Source organism: Condylura cristata, unplaced genomic scaffold, assembly GCF_000260355.1.
Source record: "Condylura cristata isolate star-nosed mole 26May11 unplaced genomic scaffold, ConCri1.0 scaffold00016, whole genome shotgun sequence".
Lineage (NCBI taxonomy): Eukaryota > Metazoa > Chordata > Mammalia > Eulipotyphla > Talpidae > Condylura > Condylura cristata.
In genome coordinates, this window is record NW_004567117.1 from 19,036,746 (window position 1) to 19,052,987 (window position 16,242).

The 16,242-nt window shown below is 37.7% G+C and overlaps 1 long non-coding RNA gene across 1 annotated transcript in view; it reads left to right on the plus strand.

Annotated features, from left to right (window-relative positions):
* Window positions 1-1,524: 1,524 nt before the first annotated feature.
* The window catches only part of LOC105853713, a 16,607-nt gene continuing 1,889 nt past the window's right edge, over window positions 1,525-16,242 (plus strand). Inside the window, exons 1-2 of the long non-coding RNA XR_001145498.1 lie at window positions 1,525-1,556; window positions 6,822-6,881. This is a non-coding gene — a long non-coding RNA (uncharacterized LOC105853713). The remainder of the gene's footprint in view (window positions 1,557-6,821; window positions 6,882-16,242) is intronic.

Here is a 16,242-nt window from a genome sequence, read left to right on the forward strand (position 1 = left end):
AATCTATTTTAAGAAAATAATTGAAGCTTTAATTTTTGAAAGCCTATACATAATTTTGTACTGTTTATGCTAAGAAGTATACATTGGAAAGATGAATGAAATCAGTTACCACTTTGCAAACACTTCAGAGCTGTCTATCCCCAAAAGACCTAGATTCTGCATTAAACTATAATAAAGACTTTTCAAATATGTTATAAAATTATACAGTGTAGCCTAATTATCAGATTCTTGTTTTCACATTGACCAGAGGTTAAGCAGGGCCATCTAATATTCAAAACAATTAAAACTACAACATTTCCTTTCAAGTGATAGTCTTGCCTCTGCTTGGTTGCCTTTGATGATCATGTACCCTAGCAAAGTTGTAATCTACATCTTAGATTGAGATCAAACATACCTTTTTATGATGTCTACTTTTTATCTGGGATGTTTACTTTTTATCTGCTTTCCCGGAATAATATAATAAGAATATTACCTACTTTTACACATTTTGTGAGTGCTCCCTGGCTATTGTGTGCTGTAATAATCTCCTCTGTTTAAGTATAAAAATACCCACCATTTTTAGCAGTCCTGCTTATGTATGATTTTTAAGTTCCCTCTTCTTCCCCCCCTTCTCTCTAAGAATACTTTCATTTGTCTGTGTTCCTCTAAAAATGGAGTGTTTAGAATTGAACACAGTGTTCCAGATGTGATTTTACCAGTACAAAGTACAATGCAACTATTATCTTCCATCATCTGGGGAATAAACTTTTTGATGTCATTTAACAAATAGGAGTTTTTAAAAACTAAATATTATAGTAACTGTGATATATGTAGAAATCACTGCAAAATAATTCTGAATGATGTTAAATGAAAAACCAGAATATTTTTGGTTTGTTTGTTATTTCTCTGTATGTTGTAAAAAATAACTTGCAGAAAACACAGTTAAAGGTTTGTGAGATGTTTACTTTTGTATTACTTTTTTCAGTATATTAGATATTAAGACTTAAAGTGGGTGTTGTGCCCTTTTAAGGAATAGTTACATTAGCATCCATAGCCACTTTCAACTAACTCAATTTAAAAGCAGGCAATCAGGTGCTCAGAGTGATTCTTGCCTGAACAGAATTCTATTAGAAAGGGCTTACTCAATTCAGTGCATGAATATAATAAGGCCAGCTGTTGTTGTATGGTAGCAGCACTTATTAATATCACGATTTTTCACCAAGAGAACAAAGCACATTGTTTTTGGGGGAGGGAAACATCCCAAACAGAAACTAGCATGATCTATTTTCTAATGTTAAGTATCAGTTCCTCTGAAATGAATAAATGCTTTCTGTAGTAATGATAGTGGTCATGTAAAAAATTGCCCTTAGGAAAATCCACTTGGTCCAAGATCAGACAAAGTTAAGAATCACATTTTTTCCCCAAGCAGGTGATTACTGGAAACAGTATGTAAAAATTACTTGTTCACCATCATGGCTGTAGCAGTTAGGCCAATGCATAATGAAGAGAAACACTGGCAAGTGAGATAAGGATGGATAAGGAAAGAAAACCTGGAGAGAAATTGTTTCAGGATTATGGTAAGTATAGAGAAAACTAAATAATGCCCCAAATTGGTTCAGGAGAGGGTCTCCAAAATTAGTGCCCAAACTCCCTACTTTAAGTATGGTAACAATAGCCACAAAAGATGTAAGCCGCTTGACCAAGATTACAGTATCTCAATCCAGTTAATACCCAGTTGTTAGATTTGATGGCTCTTGACTCATAATGCTCACATGATACCATTGGAGCTGCAAAAAGAATTTTAAAGGGAAGGTCCTGGGATCTGTACTCTGACCCGAAATGAGTAACTTTAACATTACCTAAATGGAGCAGGCTTGAAAAGAAATTTGGACACAGACCTGAAAAAATCTAAATGAAAAATTTAAATGAATAATCAAAAGCAAGATACGGGGTAACAGTTAGGTCCTGAATTCTTGACCTGTTTCCTTACTATCAGTGGCCTCTACCTCTCCACATCTACCCATTATAATCATATCTTGTAATAAGCTGAGTTAGACTAATGTGGATCATCCCTGGGAACAGGAGTTAGCACACAGCGATGATAACTTTCTTGTGGAAACCAGCAGCCATGACAGCACAGATGAAAGTGTATTTTTTCCAGTAGCAGTGCTTGAGGGTGTTACTAGACACTAACCCTACCATATAGAAAAATGTCTTTGGAAAATGTTTAACCTGATGTCCTCACTGCAGAAGTTTACTGGGCTCTTACTATATACTGTTATGAATTTAGACTCTCTAAAAGTAAGTTGGATTTTCAGAGTTTATCAACTTATTCAACCATAGCCACTTACTTATTAAGGTTCAAGGGACTTATTTTCCCATAGAATACACTTAAGTATGGTGTTTTTCTATTTTATTTATTTTTTACTGTGATATCAATTAAGGGTATTTCTTATCATAAACCAGTGCTATACACATACTTCAAAATATTCCCTTTTTCTGTATGCACTATACATATTTCTATCTTTTCTTTCTAATATACACTGAATTTTTTTTAAGATTTATTTATTCATACAGAATTGGGGTACAGGCCAGAGATGCGGATGGTGAGAGGATTCACCAGAGACAGAGTGGGGAGCAGAACAGGCAGATCGACCAAGTACACTGCTGAGGGGAGCAGCGGGCAGGTCAGGAGAGGTCTGCCACACCATGTGGTCACCTCCAGGGCAGGCGGGAATCGAACTCATGCGGAAGTGGCTTTAGCTTCTCAGTGCTGTGCTTTAACCCGCTGCACCACCAGGGAGGGCCCTATACACTGAATTTTTTTTTTTTAACTTTTTTTTTTTAATATTTATTTATTTATTTGTACAGAACTGGGGTACAGGCCAGAGATGCGGAGGGTGAGAGGATTCACCAGAGACAGAGTGGGGAGCAGAACAGGCAGATCGACCAAGTACACTGCTGAGGGGAGCAGCGGGCGGGTCAGGAGAGGTCTGCCACACCATGTGGTCACCTCCAGGGCAGGCGGGAATCGAACTCATGCGGAAGTGGCTTTAGCTTCTCAGTGCAGTGCTTTAACCCGCTGCGCCACCAGGGAGGGCCAATATACACTGAATTTTTAACCTACTAAATTGATTTTTATATCCTACCCATGAATTATAGCTTTCAGTTGAAAAACATTGCCTTAGCAAAATAACTTGTGTGTAATCTAGCAATTCATATGCATCCTTTTAATCTTCCTTTTATGTGTAAAGTGTTCAGTATTGTTGAATGAATCAATCATTCACCTAAGAGCAACCTAAGGTGACTTGAAGTAATAGCATAGGGTCGAATAATTCTCGGTGATAGTGAAGCATATTTTGGAGGAACTATATTGGGAAATCTGAAAACCCTCTGCATAGTAATCAGATATTGCAGTGTCTTTGCAAGATATCTTTTGACCCATGAAATGAAAGGAGACCAACATCAACATTATATTTTAACATAGTGACTCCTGTTTACATAAATAGGGACTGCTTTGCAACAATCTAATCGATGTGAGCTATTATTCAACTAATAAAGCAAGATGTACTATATACTGTATGCCTTCATTTGTGTACAAAAGCAAGGTTACATACTCATTTGTATGCTTGATAGGCATTGAGTATATCTGGAGTATAAACTAGCCACAGAGGATTATTGGGACTGCTAGGGGAAAGACATTTATTTTTCATTATGTATCCTTTTGTTTTATTTTAATCATAAATATACTGTTAAAAAAATAGTAATATATGAATAGGTGGATGGATAAGCAATATTATTAGACAAGAAAAATAGTAGAAACCAAAAGATTTCCAACATTTGGGTTTGTAAGCCGCTGCTAGTTGCAAATGATATCTGTGGGAAAAGAAGTTATAGACTCAAATGTTGAAAAACATACGTATTTGCAATAGTGATTGCTTGACATTCTATTTCTTTCATTGGACTTGACTTTATTAAGTTAGTTAATAGTTAAGCTAATAAAGGATGGTGATCCTTTATTCCATCTCTTTCCCAATATGTAGATTATCTTAATACAGGAAGAAATCTCCAAATATGTTTTCTCAGGATGATGCTGGTTTTCGGTTTTACTAGAAACAGAATTGAAGAACCATGGACAAGGAGGAATGCCCTGAGAGGGATAGGACTCCAAGAAGAGAAAACAAAGGGGCAGTCAGTACATCTTATAACTTAAAAGAGAGAACTCTGTGTAGTTTTCATACTTTATGGTCTGTAAGCATCACTAAGAGTATGCCTTAATATTTTAGCCTCTTGGGTCCTGAGGTTCTGATACAATGTGTTTTAGGAGTATTTGAATAAAAAAATCCTCTCCTCTGAAGCTTCTGGGAGAAAGCTCAAGTAAAGTCAAATGTGACAATCCCTTAAGAAATAGGCACACAGAAAAAAACAAAAAGCCAAAGATCATTTCCCCTCAACATATCACTGAGGTAAAGACTTGTTTATAAAGAAAAGTCCTGTCCGTCTTAACACTGTTAACCCATAAAGTAGACTTTCTTCAATGAGTTAGTACATGTGAAAAACAGTGCCAGACACAGGATATGGATCCAGAAAATATAATCTATTTATTTAGATTTTTTCAATAATGCATTAAAAAAGCAGTTGTTAAGGCCCTCCTGGTGGCGCAGTGGGTTAAAGCACTGCACTGAGAAGCTAAAGCCACTTCCGCATGAGTTCGATTCCCACCTGCCCCTGAGGTGACCAGAGGGCTGGCAGAGACCTCTCCTGACCCGCCCGCTGCTCCCCTCAGCAGTGTACTTCATGATCTGCCTGTTCTGCTCCCCACTCTGTCTCTAAATAAATCTTTAAAAAAAAAAAAAAGCAGTTGTTACATAGCTGAATGAACTCTTCAGGGAGGAGTTGCAAGATCTCATACTATGAGAAGTATTTCGTTACAACTTGGAGTTCTAGGCCTAAGAATGCTAGTTTTCCGGACACCAAGCCAAGTAAGTACTTGAAAAACTATACAGTATCCAAATAGTTTTTAAATTGCTGATAAGGTGCTGTTTAAAATGGAAGAAAATATTGAATTGTATCTAAATTGTCATCAATGATACATTATAACAACAGTATTAAAAGTATGTTTTTACAAACTATGGTTCTTTTATTTCTTTCATCTCAACAGATTGTTTTCAATTTTAGTTTGTTTTTGTTTGGAATGTTGATGAATACCTAGGCACTAATCCCAGTTGGAATTTAAACTTTGTTCTAAAAGCTTGAATAATGTCCTAGCTTCTGTCTTTTTTAAAGCAACAGTATTTCAGCCTGACCGTAATCATTCCTCAAACAGCTGTAAGTTTGTAGTTGGCAAAGTCCGCAAACCCAGTGAGCAATCCTAGTGTTAATACCACCTTGAGTTTCCAAACCTGGGGTAATCCTATAGATAACCTCTTGTTTTATTAAGTTCCCTCCAATCCCAAGAAAGTTTTTATTTAGTAAATATTCCAAACTGTATTTTAGAGGTCAGGAAAAAAGGAGCTATTTGTTAAGTTCAGTCCAGTATATCTCCCAGGAATTCATCATATATAGGCATTGGGCCCTCCATGGGGGTGCAGTGGGTTTAAAGCACAGCACTAAGAAGCTAAGGTCACTTCAGCATGAGTTAGATCCCCACCCCAGAGGTGATCCACATGGCGCAGCAGACCTCTCCTGATCCACCCGCTGCTCCCCTCAGCAGTGTACTACCTCAATCTCCCTGTTCTGCTCCCCACTCTCTCTCTAGTGAATCTTCTCACCAGCCCTGCACCTCTGGCCTATACCCCAGTTCTGTATGCATAAATAAATAAATCTTTAAAAAATATATTACATATATATGTGTATAGTATATATATATACACATGCATATATGTATATATGCATATATATGCAAAATACTACATATATGTGTAGTATATGTGTGTGTGTGTGTGTGTGTGTGTATTATATATATATAGAGAGAGAGAGAGAGGCATCTTCGTCTTTTAGCACTCCTTTGGGGAGTTTATCTGGTTTTGACTGTTTAAAGTCAAAATGAAAAAGAACTCACTACCTATCAAGTCAGACCATTCTGTTTTTTGAAAACTTAGTAATTAGAAAGTATTTGCTTCTGTTCCTTCTAAATGTGCCCATTGGTGCTTTGCTTACCTGGATCCATGTGTCCTGAGAGAAAAGCAGAGTGTTTCTCATACGAAGGGGGCAGTCTGCTGGCTTTATGAGCATGGACAGGATATCCCATTCTATTCTTATTCTATTCTCTACTAAAAGAGTTGGGAGGGAATTAGGCAGTTGGTTTTACTATAAATTTTTATTTAGTTGTATTTTAGGTACTTCATACCTTGAGACCTAGCAACTAAAAAATCTCTAGAAGACAGGAAAATTAGAACCTACTGGGGAATTTTCTTGAAAAAAGTTTGTATAGCTTATTTTCTTTTATTAGGTACACTTGGGTGGTAAATCATTTTTAGTGTAATTCTTTTGCTTTTCAAATAACATGTATATAATTTTTCAACAAAATCAAAACAACATGTTGACACTTTGATTGATTTGGCCAGCTAACAAGTTCTGCAGAATGTATAATTCTTCCTTGAGTGACCTGCTAGGTTTTGTGTTGATTGAAAGCCAGGAAAGTGTTTCTTCTTGGTATCATCAGTGCCAAGGATAATATTATGCACAAAGCTAGCTTCAATAAGTGTTTGTTGAATTTAATTTACCTGGACTACCATAAATGGAGAGATGACCAAGAAGTACAGATCAGAAAGTGGGCATTTAACTTACTTTGATAAAGATTTTTTAAAACTAACTTCTTATAATCTTATCCTTCTTATCAGAAATATCATATCCTCAAGGGGTGAAATTATCCTGATAACCCTTCGACAAATGATACTCAGGTAACCTCTACCTTAAAGCTTATATCCTTTTGAAATATCAGCATTCTGATAACCTCAAAACAATGTGTGTGTGTGTGTGTGTGTGTGAGAGAGAGAGAGAGAATTGACATCCTTTCCCTTCAGTGTGCACTTTTACTATGACCTAGGGTAAATGCTTTTACTAAAGAAAAAAATTTAATGATAGCCAGATGATTGGGAAAGTGTTTTGGTGTTAAGTGGTACCTAAAACTAGGAATCAGAAAAACCCAAGTCCAATACTTTGCCAAGAGATAGAGAGACATGACCCCCACTCCCAAGAGAGAAGTGGAATGGGAGGAAAACTTCTGGGGAGGCACAGCCAAGGCAACGTTGTGATTTATTTTAACTCCCCAAAACATTCTGATCTGATGACCTGCTTCATGCAGGGCTGGGGATGCTGTAGATTATACCCTAAGTGGAATTGATAGTGTAAAGCTCCCTGGTGTCAGTGTCCTTATTTGAGGACTGATTGTACTTTAATCAGATAATTGAATTAACAGTAGCACTTTATCTCAGGAAACATGGTCATTTTGTCAAAGTAAAACAGGTACTACTCATGGGAATTAGCTCTGAACTCACCCCACCCCCAATCCCACTCTGAGGAAGGGAGGGGGGGAGGGGGGAAGAGTCTGACTCAGCCAGCAACATAAACCCAATCTAGAGAGCAAAGGCCACTCTCCTCAGGCAAAGAATCAATGGCTGGGAGATCTGTTGCTTGATGTTGACATGCATTCACCAATCAAATCTGGGTTTCAGTGACAGGTTCAAGGTGGGGTAAGAAAATACAAGGCAGTGCTACAGGGGCAGAAGTATGGATAACTGGCTTGGGACAGTACTATTCGATGTCTGTTGGGTTGAAAGGATTATAAATATCATTAACTGCATTCTCAACAGAGTCCTGTTAAGATGCTAAGTTTATCATTCTTGGCATGAAGTGATAACAAAAAACAACTTTTGGCCCTCCCTGGTGGCGCAGCTGGTTAAAGCACTGCACTGAGAAGTTTAAGTCATTTCTGCATGAGTTCGATCCCCGCCTGCCCCGGAGGAGATCCACATGGTGAGGCAGACCTCTCCTGACCCGCCCGCTGCTCCCCTCAGCAGTGTACTTCATGATCTGCCTGTTCTGCTCCCCACTCTGTCTCTGGTGAATCCTCTCACTCTCCCCATCTCTGGCCTGTTTATTTATTCTGTATGAATAAATAAATCTTTAAAAAAAAGAAAAGAAAAGAAAAACAACTTTTACAACAGGAGTCACTACAGAAAACTGCTTGATATATAGTGGGCAAGAGGGGAGCTGTAGGGATGTAAGCAAGCTCCCCTTCTGGGAATTTCAAAGTCACTCTTCATCCATTCCATGTCAGAATAACAAAGATTCCTGCTATCCTGTGAATTGTGGGGTGGGAAGAGCAGATTTAGTCTTTTTATGTCTTGTTTTTATTCTCAACCTCATAGTCAAGAATGACTACTACTTACTTGGCATATTAAAATAATTTTAACTATATATGAAGAAGAGGAAGTGTTGTACTAGGTGTTTATTTTTTCCCAAATATATGTGCAAAATCTATGCTTCATTAAGGAGAGATTGCAAGTTGCTTATAATCTAATTGGAAAGCTTAAGAGATTTAAATAGCAATCCAAGTCAGCAACAGAAGAGTTATCAATCAATCAAGCTTATTATAAAAAAATAATAATAATCTAGCTTATTGTGTTAGCTGTGTTTTTTATTTGTTTGTTTTGATGGGTTAGGGAAAGAGTAACCACTTCAAGTTGGGAAGATGAAAGAAAAAGGAAGTGAGGCTTCAAGTCTTGAAAGGACTTCCCATTTTTTAATTACTGTCAAGATTGTCTCATGGATTCTGTGTTCTCAGAACAGTCCTGCAAATAGATATTAATATCCACAATCTACAAAGAAGAAAATGAGACTCAGAGGGTTTAAGTACATATTCTTTCTTGGTAACTAACCCAGTGAGCAGCAGATAGGGTGTGAATCCATGCATTCTGTAAAGAAGAAACTTGTGTGTCTTTTCTGCTCTCAATATTCTGCTACAATACTACCTCACCTGGGACAGCAGATGTACAGGTTTCCTACACACCAAGCATTTCTGGAATACCAACTGGATGTCCTACACTATCTGAATATGGAGCATAAGATCCCACAGGTTGTCAAATGACAAAAATAAAGTGACTTAGTAATGAATTTGAATGATACATGGATTGGAAGGCAGCTTTGCTTACCACTATACCACCAATAATTCAATTATTGAATTTATGGATTAGGGTACTGTAACACTCACAAACAATGGAAGGTTTTTCCAAGAGATGTTTGGGCAAAAACAATGTTTATAGAAGGATAGAGGCAGCAACTCAAAACAGGACATGATTGACTCAAAGTTCAGGTATATCCTTATGAGGCTAGTAGGTCAATCAGGAAATTAGGCTTGAGTTGAATGGCTGGTATATATTTGACCTTATTTAGAACAAGGAAACCATTACAGAATCTTGACATTTGGGGGCTGGTTGACTGGACTGCTTTTCAGGTCAAGCAGGACATTTTGCTTTATCTAAGTCGCATATGCGATTGTCCTAGGATGAAGAAGCTCCATCTACAAAGTTTTCAGCAGAATTCAGTCCCACAAGTCTGCTCTCACTCCCCATTTCATATATCAATTTCAAGTCCAGGTTGTAACCTGAGCCTCTGACAATAAATTGGAGGTTCCCACAACCCCCCCTCAGGTTTGATTTATTTGCTAGAGGAACACAACTAAGGAAAACAGTTTATTTACTAGATTACCAGTTTATTATAAAGCTGTAACTCAGGAAAAGTTAGGTGAAAGAGACATATAACAAGAGGCCTGAAGTTTTCATGCTCTCTCCAGGTGCCTCAATCTCCCAAATCTCCACATAGTTGACCAACCCAGAAGCATTCTGAACTCCATTTTTATGAAGGCTTCATTATATAGCCATAATTTATTAAACATTGGCCATTTTGTGATTTATTCAACATCTAGTCCCTGCTCTGCTTCCCGTTATTTGGGGGGTAGGGAATGTACAAGGCAGAAAGATCCCACCCTCTAATCATGGTTGGCTATCTGATAACCAGCCTCCAACCTTAAAGATTTTTCAAAAGTCAACTCATTAGCATGATCTCAGATGTGGTTGAAAAGGGTTATTACAAATAACAAGATGTGCTTTTCACTTTTATGGCTCAGAAGCTATTTTCAGGCACCAAGGACAAGACCAAATGCTATAATGAGATCATCCCAATGCTTTTATTGCTTAGGAAATTCCAAGCATTTTAGAAACTCTGTGCCAGAAACACAGCAAAAGACCAAATAAATATTTATTTTAAATCATAGTATTTTACCTTTTTTTAAAAAAAAAATATTTATGCATACAGAACTGGGATAAGACAGAGGGGCAAGGGTGGTGAGAGAAATCACCAGAGAGAGAGTGAGAGCAGAACAGGCAGCCTGATGAGGGAGCAGTGGGTGAGACAGGGGCCTGCTGCTCCATGTAGGTCACCTCCCTGGCTGGGGATTGGAATTATGCTGAAGCAGCTGCAGCTAGCTTCTATAATGCTATGCTTTAACTCACTGTGCCACCATGAAGGGGCCCTGGTTTCTATTTTTTCCCACCAGGAAGAGTCAAAAACCAATGAAAGCCTCAAGTCAGATTGAACAGTGTGAACAAGTGCAGAAAGAATTGTATTGTCAAAAAAATTCTCATTTTGAAGCTCTCCCCAATATGCTGGTCTTTGTATTTGGAGATGTGACTTTTAGAAGGTAATTGGGGTTGATGAGATCATGAAGAAGGGGCCACTCATATAGGATTAGAGCCCTCCCAGAAACATCAGAGTGACACACTTTCTCTCTCCTCCTCCCCCAACCCCCACTGCTAGGTGAAGGTGCAGAGAGAAGGCAGCCATCTACAAACCAAGAAGAAAGCAGTCACCAGAAACTGAGTCATAGACTCAGTTAGAGGACTCTAACTTTGGTTTTCCAACCTCCAGAACTATGAAAAAATAAATTTCTGGTTTTTGAGCCTCCAGTCTTTAATAATGGCAGCTCAAGTTCACTAATACCTAGGACTTATGAAGGAATCTGGGAAGTTTTTCTTTGTTCTGCTAGAGGAACCAAAAGGAATCTCTTACTCACTCCACACACCAGCGATCACACACATAGCCCCAACTGCCAGCAGCACTCATTACCACCACCAGGGAAATCAACTTCAGAACAAAGCTGACATAGAGTTGAACAGAACTGCAGGGAAATGAAGCCAGAATTCTGAGCATCCATGCCTGAATCCAATCCTGTTTTTGCATTTCCCATTATATGAACCACTATAATTTCTTATTGTTTACACAAAATTGAGTCAGATTTCTCTTAGCCTGCAGATTACTGTAGCATAGGGTTATTGTGAAGATAAAACCAAATAATTCAAGTAAAGACATTTCATGTTACATATAAATGTTAGCTATTATTTCTGGTCATGACTGGGAGGTTGGTGAGTAAGTGGAATAATGAGCAGAATTAGTCTGAAAAGAAGACCAGTAACATATAGAGAAGTGGCCTGGGATTTGCCATTTGGTAAGCCCTATTTTAGAATGTGCTTGACCATGAGGAAACAAGCAGAGCTAACACATGTGTTGAGAACTGCACTCTCTTTCCTAATCTCTATTTTTCAGCTAGGAGTTGTCCTCTGGTCCTAGCAAATCAAACAACCATCTCTGCATTAGAAACTTCCTTAAATCTTTTCTTTGCCTTGTTACAACTTTCATTAATTAGTTTCTCTGGAATGTACTATTTTATAAACTCTAAACTGCCTGCTTAATGTCTGTAGTACTTAAACAGGTAAAAAGAACAGTCACATTATAAAAGCTCATTTACTTCTTCAGTTGTAATTTTCTTTAGATTCAAATGACTTAATTGCATATTTAAGTAGAGCAATAAAAACATCTGAAAATTATCCCAAAACCACGGTGTTTACTTGATGGCAAGTGTTTCAGTACAAAACCAATCAAGCCAGGAAGATAGTTGCTCTAGGCCACTGGACAGCTCTTCCTTGAATTGTTGTAGCTGGCAATTAAGCTGGTATACATGGTATGATTGTTAGTGTTTTCTATTTTTATCAGCTGCTCTTCTGAGTTCTGAAAACTATTCAGTCCTCAAACTTCGTAAGAAACCATTTCCTTGTTTTCAAGATATATGTGAAGCTGTTATTAAGCTAAGTAAAAATTTAGGAAAATGTGCAAATTTTGACTACAAGGATATTGATTGCAGCATTATTTATAATAGCAAATATTTAATAATAGAGGATTGGTTAAGTCAATTATTGCACTCATGAATTATCATTAAAAATGTACTGTAAAATTAAATAAATTCTGATGTGTCCAAATAAGTAAGATGTGAGCAAAAATATATTTTAAGTACTTATATTTGTTCAGATTTATAATAAAAAAAGTACTCCCATCAGTGATTGTAACAGAGGTAATGCCTATAAACATGGTAAGAGTACCTGGCAAAAGTTGTATTAGGCAGTGATGTGTATGCATCACAGCCTGGCAAGCTTACAGACCAGCACCCAGCAAATTATGATAGAACCTACCGAAAGAGTCACCCAAAGCAGTGATAATGCCCACCGAGCAATAAACCTTGAAAGTATATGCTTGATATATCATGATAACCCCCAGAAGTGTTATGGTCAAAGTGGATGGGTGTGGAAAAGCCCAGCCCACATCATTGATTGTTGAACTAAGAATCAGAAGTTTAAATGAGGAATTGTCCATGCTTCCATGTGTTGTATAGACAAAGTCTTAAAAGACTAGTTCATTTTTACTTTTCGTATAACTAAAAGTTTATAACTACATAAATAGAGATGCCATTGATCCTTCTGAAGAAAACAAGCTGCTTCAAATAATTTATAAGACTTTGTTTATAAAATTATGTTGATGTTAATAATAGTGGTTTGATTTCTCAAGAACTCACTGTATCACTCCATTTTATATTAAGTGTATAGGTAAGCTTATTTAAGACCTTATGCCAGAAGTTAGGTCTACAAAGTTGTTTGAGATGGAGTTCCTAATCGGGGTTACAGACAAGACTACTGATACCTGCGTTGTTAGTAAATTCTTAACATTAGTTATTTCAAAATCAGAACAACTAATGTTTGATGAAAAATGAATGAATAAATTAATTTGTTATTATTCTTCCCTGCCGCTGACATAGTCCCCTGTTAAGCCTTGATTCAAAACTACATTCCACAATAGAGTATCTCCTGTTAATTATTCTTTTGACTGAAATTATGGTCTGGGATTCTTTGACTGAAGGAGATTATCTACAAAATTATAGCACAAAAACTCCTTAGTATTCTACATATCATCAGTTCAACTAGTTAATCCAGTTGAATTACTAATGGGGCAATTTATAAATCCCTCTCAACAATAATATTTCATATTATCATTGTATCACTGTCAAAGGGTAGAAAAACTGGCAGCTGCAGGGCTCTGTTGCTGACCTGATAAGCCCATCCCCTTGCCCACTTATTTCTTCAGGATCCCAGATCTAAGTTATTGAGGCCATTCTTATTTTGAGAATGGATATGACCTAATTCAGACAACAAAGGAAATTTATTCAAGATTTTTTTTAAAGCACTGTTACTTTGAACATCTTATAACTATTCAACCCCCAAGTAATCCCATGGCCTGGAAAGCCTACTATCAGGAAATAAGTGACTAACAGATAGATATAGATCATAGGAGAGGGTTTAGAGCTGGTGCTCAGATATGACCAAAGAGGGCATTGGATAAAAAGAAGCCCTCTTGGAAAAGATCATGTTTAGTGAGATAAGCCAGAAAGAGAAAGAAAAATACCGGATGGTTTCACTCATAGCAGGAGTATAATGGACCAGGCGAGAAAATAACAAAAATAATGAACAACCATATACCAGAGACATTTTGTGGGGGTGGAGTGGGGAATGGGATCAAAAACGGGGGCGGGGGGGTGAGAGAAATGCACAGGATTATGGTGATGGCACACGGGTGATTTGGTGATGGGAAACCCGGGGGATTACAATCGAGATGGAAAAAAAAATGTACAAAATGATGTAAAAATAAACTTACGTAATAAAAAAAAAATTTTCAACAGACCAAAAAAAAAAAAAAGCTAATGGCAGTTTCTGTGTGTTTGATCCCCGCCGTAAGCAGTATACTTCGTCAATCTGCCTATTCTGCTCCCCACTCTGATTCTGGTGAATCCCCTCACTGAATCCCCTCACCACTCTTGCACCAATACTTAGAGCATTATTTTTTTATACATAAAATGTTAGTTCAGACTCTTTTGGTTGCAGGTGATAAGAGCCAACTTTACCTATTTTAAGCAAATAAAAAAACTTTCTGGAAGATTGGGACATTTTTCAGAATCACAGCTAGGTATCAGGAATAGGTGAAAGACTGAAACACTCGAAGGAAATTGGAGGGCCCTCATTCTCATCTCTCTCTCTCTTTGGTTCTTCTACCCTTTCTCACAGCCAAAGGCTTTCTCTGTTCTTCTATCACAGTGAAGAACATAACTATACAGAGCTTCTGGATTTTACATTACAGCTCATGCAGAAGGCAACTGATTTATTTTCTTTCCCTCCTTCCTCCTTACCTTTTTCCTTCTTTATCTTTTGAAATCTCTCTTCCTGAATTTCATAATGTCTACGAACAGATTTCTCAGTCTAGCTTGGGTCAGGTAATCACCCTTGAACTAATAAATAACTGATGACTGTGGGAGGGGTGTTGGGTGCAAGGTCACTTTTAGGAAAGTGGTTATTCTTGCTGAACTAAAAGATAGAGTGGGTGGGACAACAATAAGCAGAAAAGAAGTTCCCAGCAATATTCATTTGAACAACAATGAAAGGGACTATGAAAAAATGAAAGCAGTTTTGCTCAGGTCAGGGGGTCATTTAAGAAGTTTATTCTTTTTAATTTTGGACTTTTGAGCAGAAAATACAGTGCAGCATTTAAAAATGAAAACGTGTATGTTCAATCTCCTGTTTATATTCCAACCCCACTATTCACAACTGCATGACCTCATATTTACATAAATATCTGCACAGCCAGATATTTAAACTTCAGATGGAAAGAATAATACTGGTTCACAAGTTAAAGACAAAATCAGATAACCTATATAATGTACTTGACACTTTATTAGCCCACAGCTGTTGCCAGTGAACTCTAATAAGTAGTAGCTCCTGCTATTTATGAATTTTCTTTATTGGCTAAAATGCCGGGTTAATAACCCAAAAAGTGGGAGGGGTATTTCTGCTGCTTGTTTGAACAAGTCATAAATCACTGATGCCATAGAAACAGTCTTTGCTAGGGCCCATGGGGATGAGACTGAGGAGGGCAACTTCCTCCACTATGGAGGTCAGCGGTGCAGAGATACCATGTCTCAGTGCTGTGTTGCCATATTGATTTACTGTGAGGCATTTTTTTCCACAGGAGATTTGACAACAGCAGAATCATTAGCAGCATCTCCTTGAAAGCCATCTGGCATTGATTTTTTCACTATTTCCTGAAGAAGGACTCTCCAGAGGCCTAAATTGAAGGAAACAATGATTCTTCCCTTACCTCTGCAAATGCTGACCTAGAATCACCTAATGTTTTCTATATTCACTTTGATAACATAGAGACAAGCTGGAAAGATGGCACTACTACGCTGTATAAAACCATTATTTCTGAGTTCAGCTCAGAAATAACTATTTTTTGTTGTTGTTTAGTTTTTCATAACTTTTTGTAACTTTGTGATTAGAATACACTTAGCCCATAGTCAATGTTATTTTATATTACTCTAACATGAAAATTGTTCCACATAAACTCAGCTTATACTTTATACAATTGCTACTCCACATCATTATTAATAACTGAAGTTTGGGGGACCTCCCTGGTGGCCCAAGGGGTTAAAGCACAGCACTATGAAGCTCTCCGCTGCACTGTAGCACAAGTTCTATTCTGCTGCTCCCCTCAACAGTGTGTTTCAATCAGTTGGCCTGTTCTATTCCCCACTCTGTCTCTGGTGAATCCTCTCACACCCTGCACCTCTGGCCTGTACCCCAGATCTCGTATGCATAAATAAATAAATCTTTTAGAAAAACTTCCCTTGTGGCCTAGAGGTTAAGTCTCAGCACTACCACTGTGGAAAGCCTGAGTCTCTGAGTCTCTGGCCATGTGACCCATGTGGCTCAGCAGACCTCTCCTGTACCATCCCTCAGCAGTGTATTTCAGTCTGTTCTCCTCCTCACTCTGTATCTGGTGCGCCACTTACCCATCTGCATCTCTGGCCTACACCCCAGTTTTTCTATA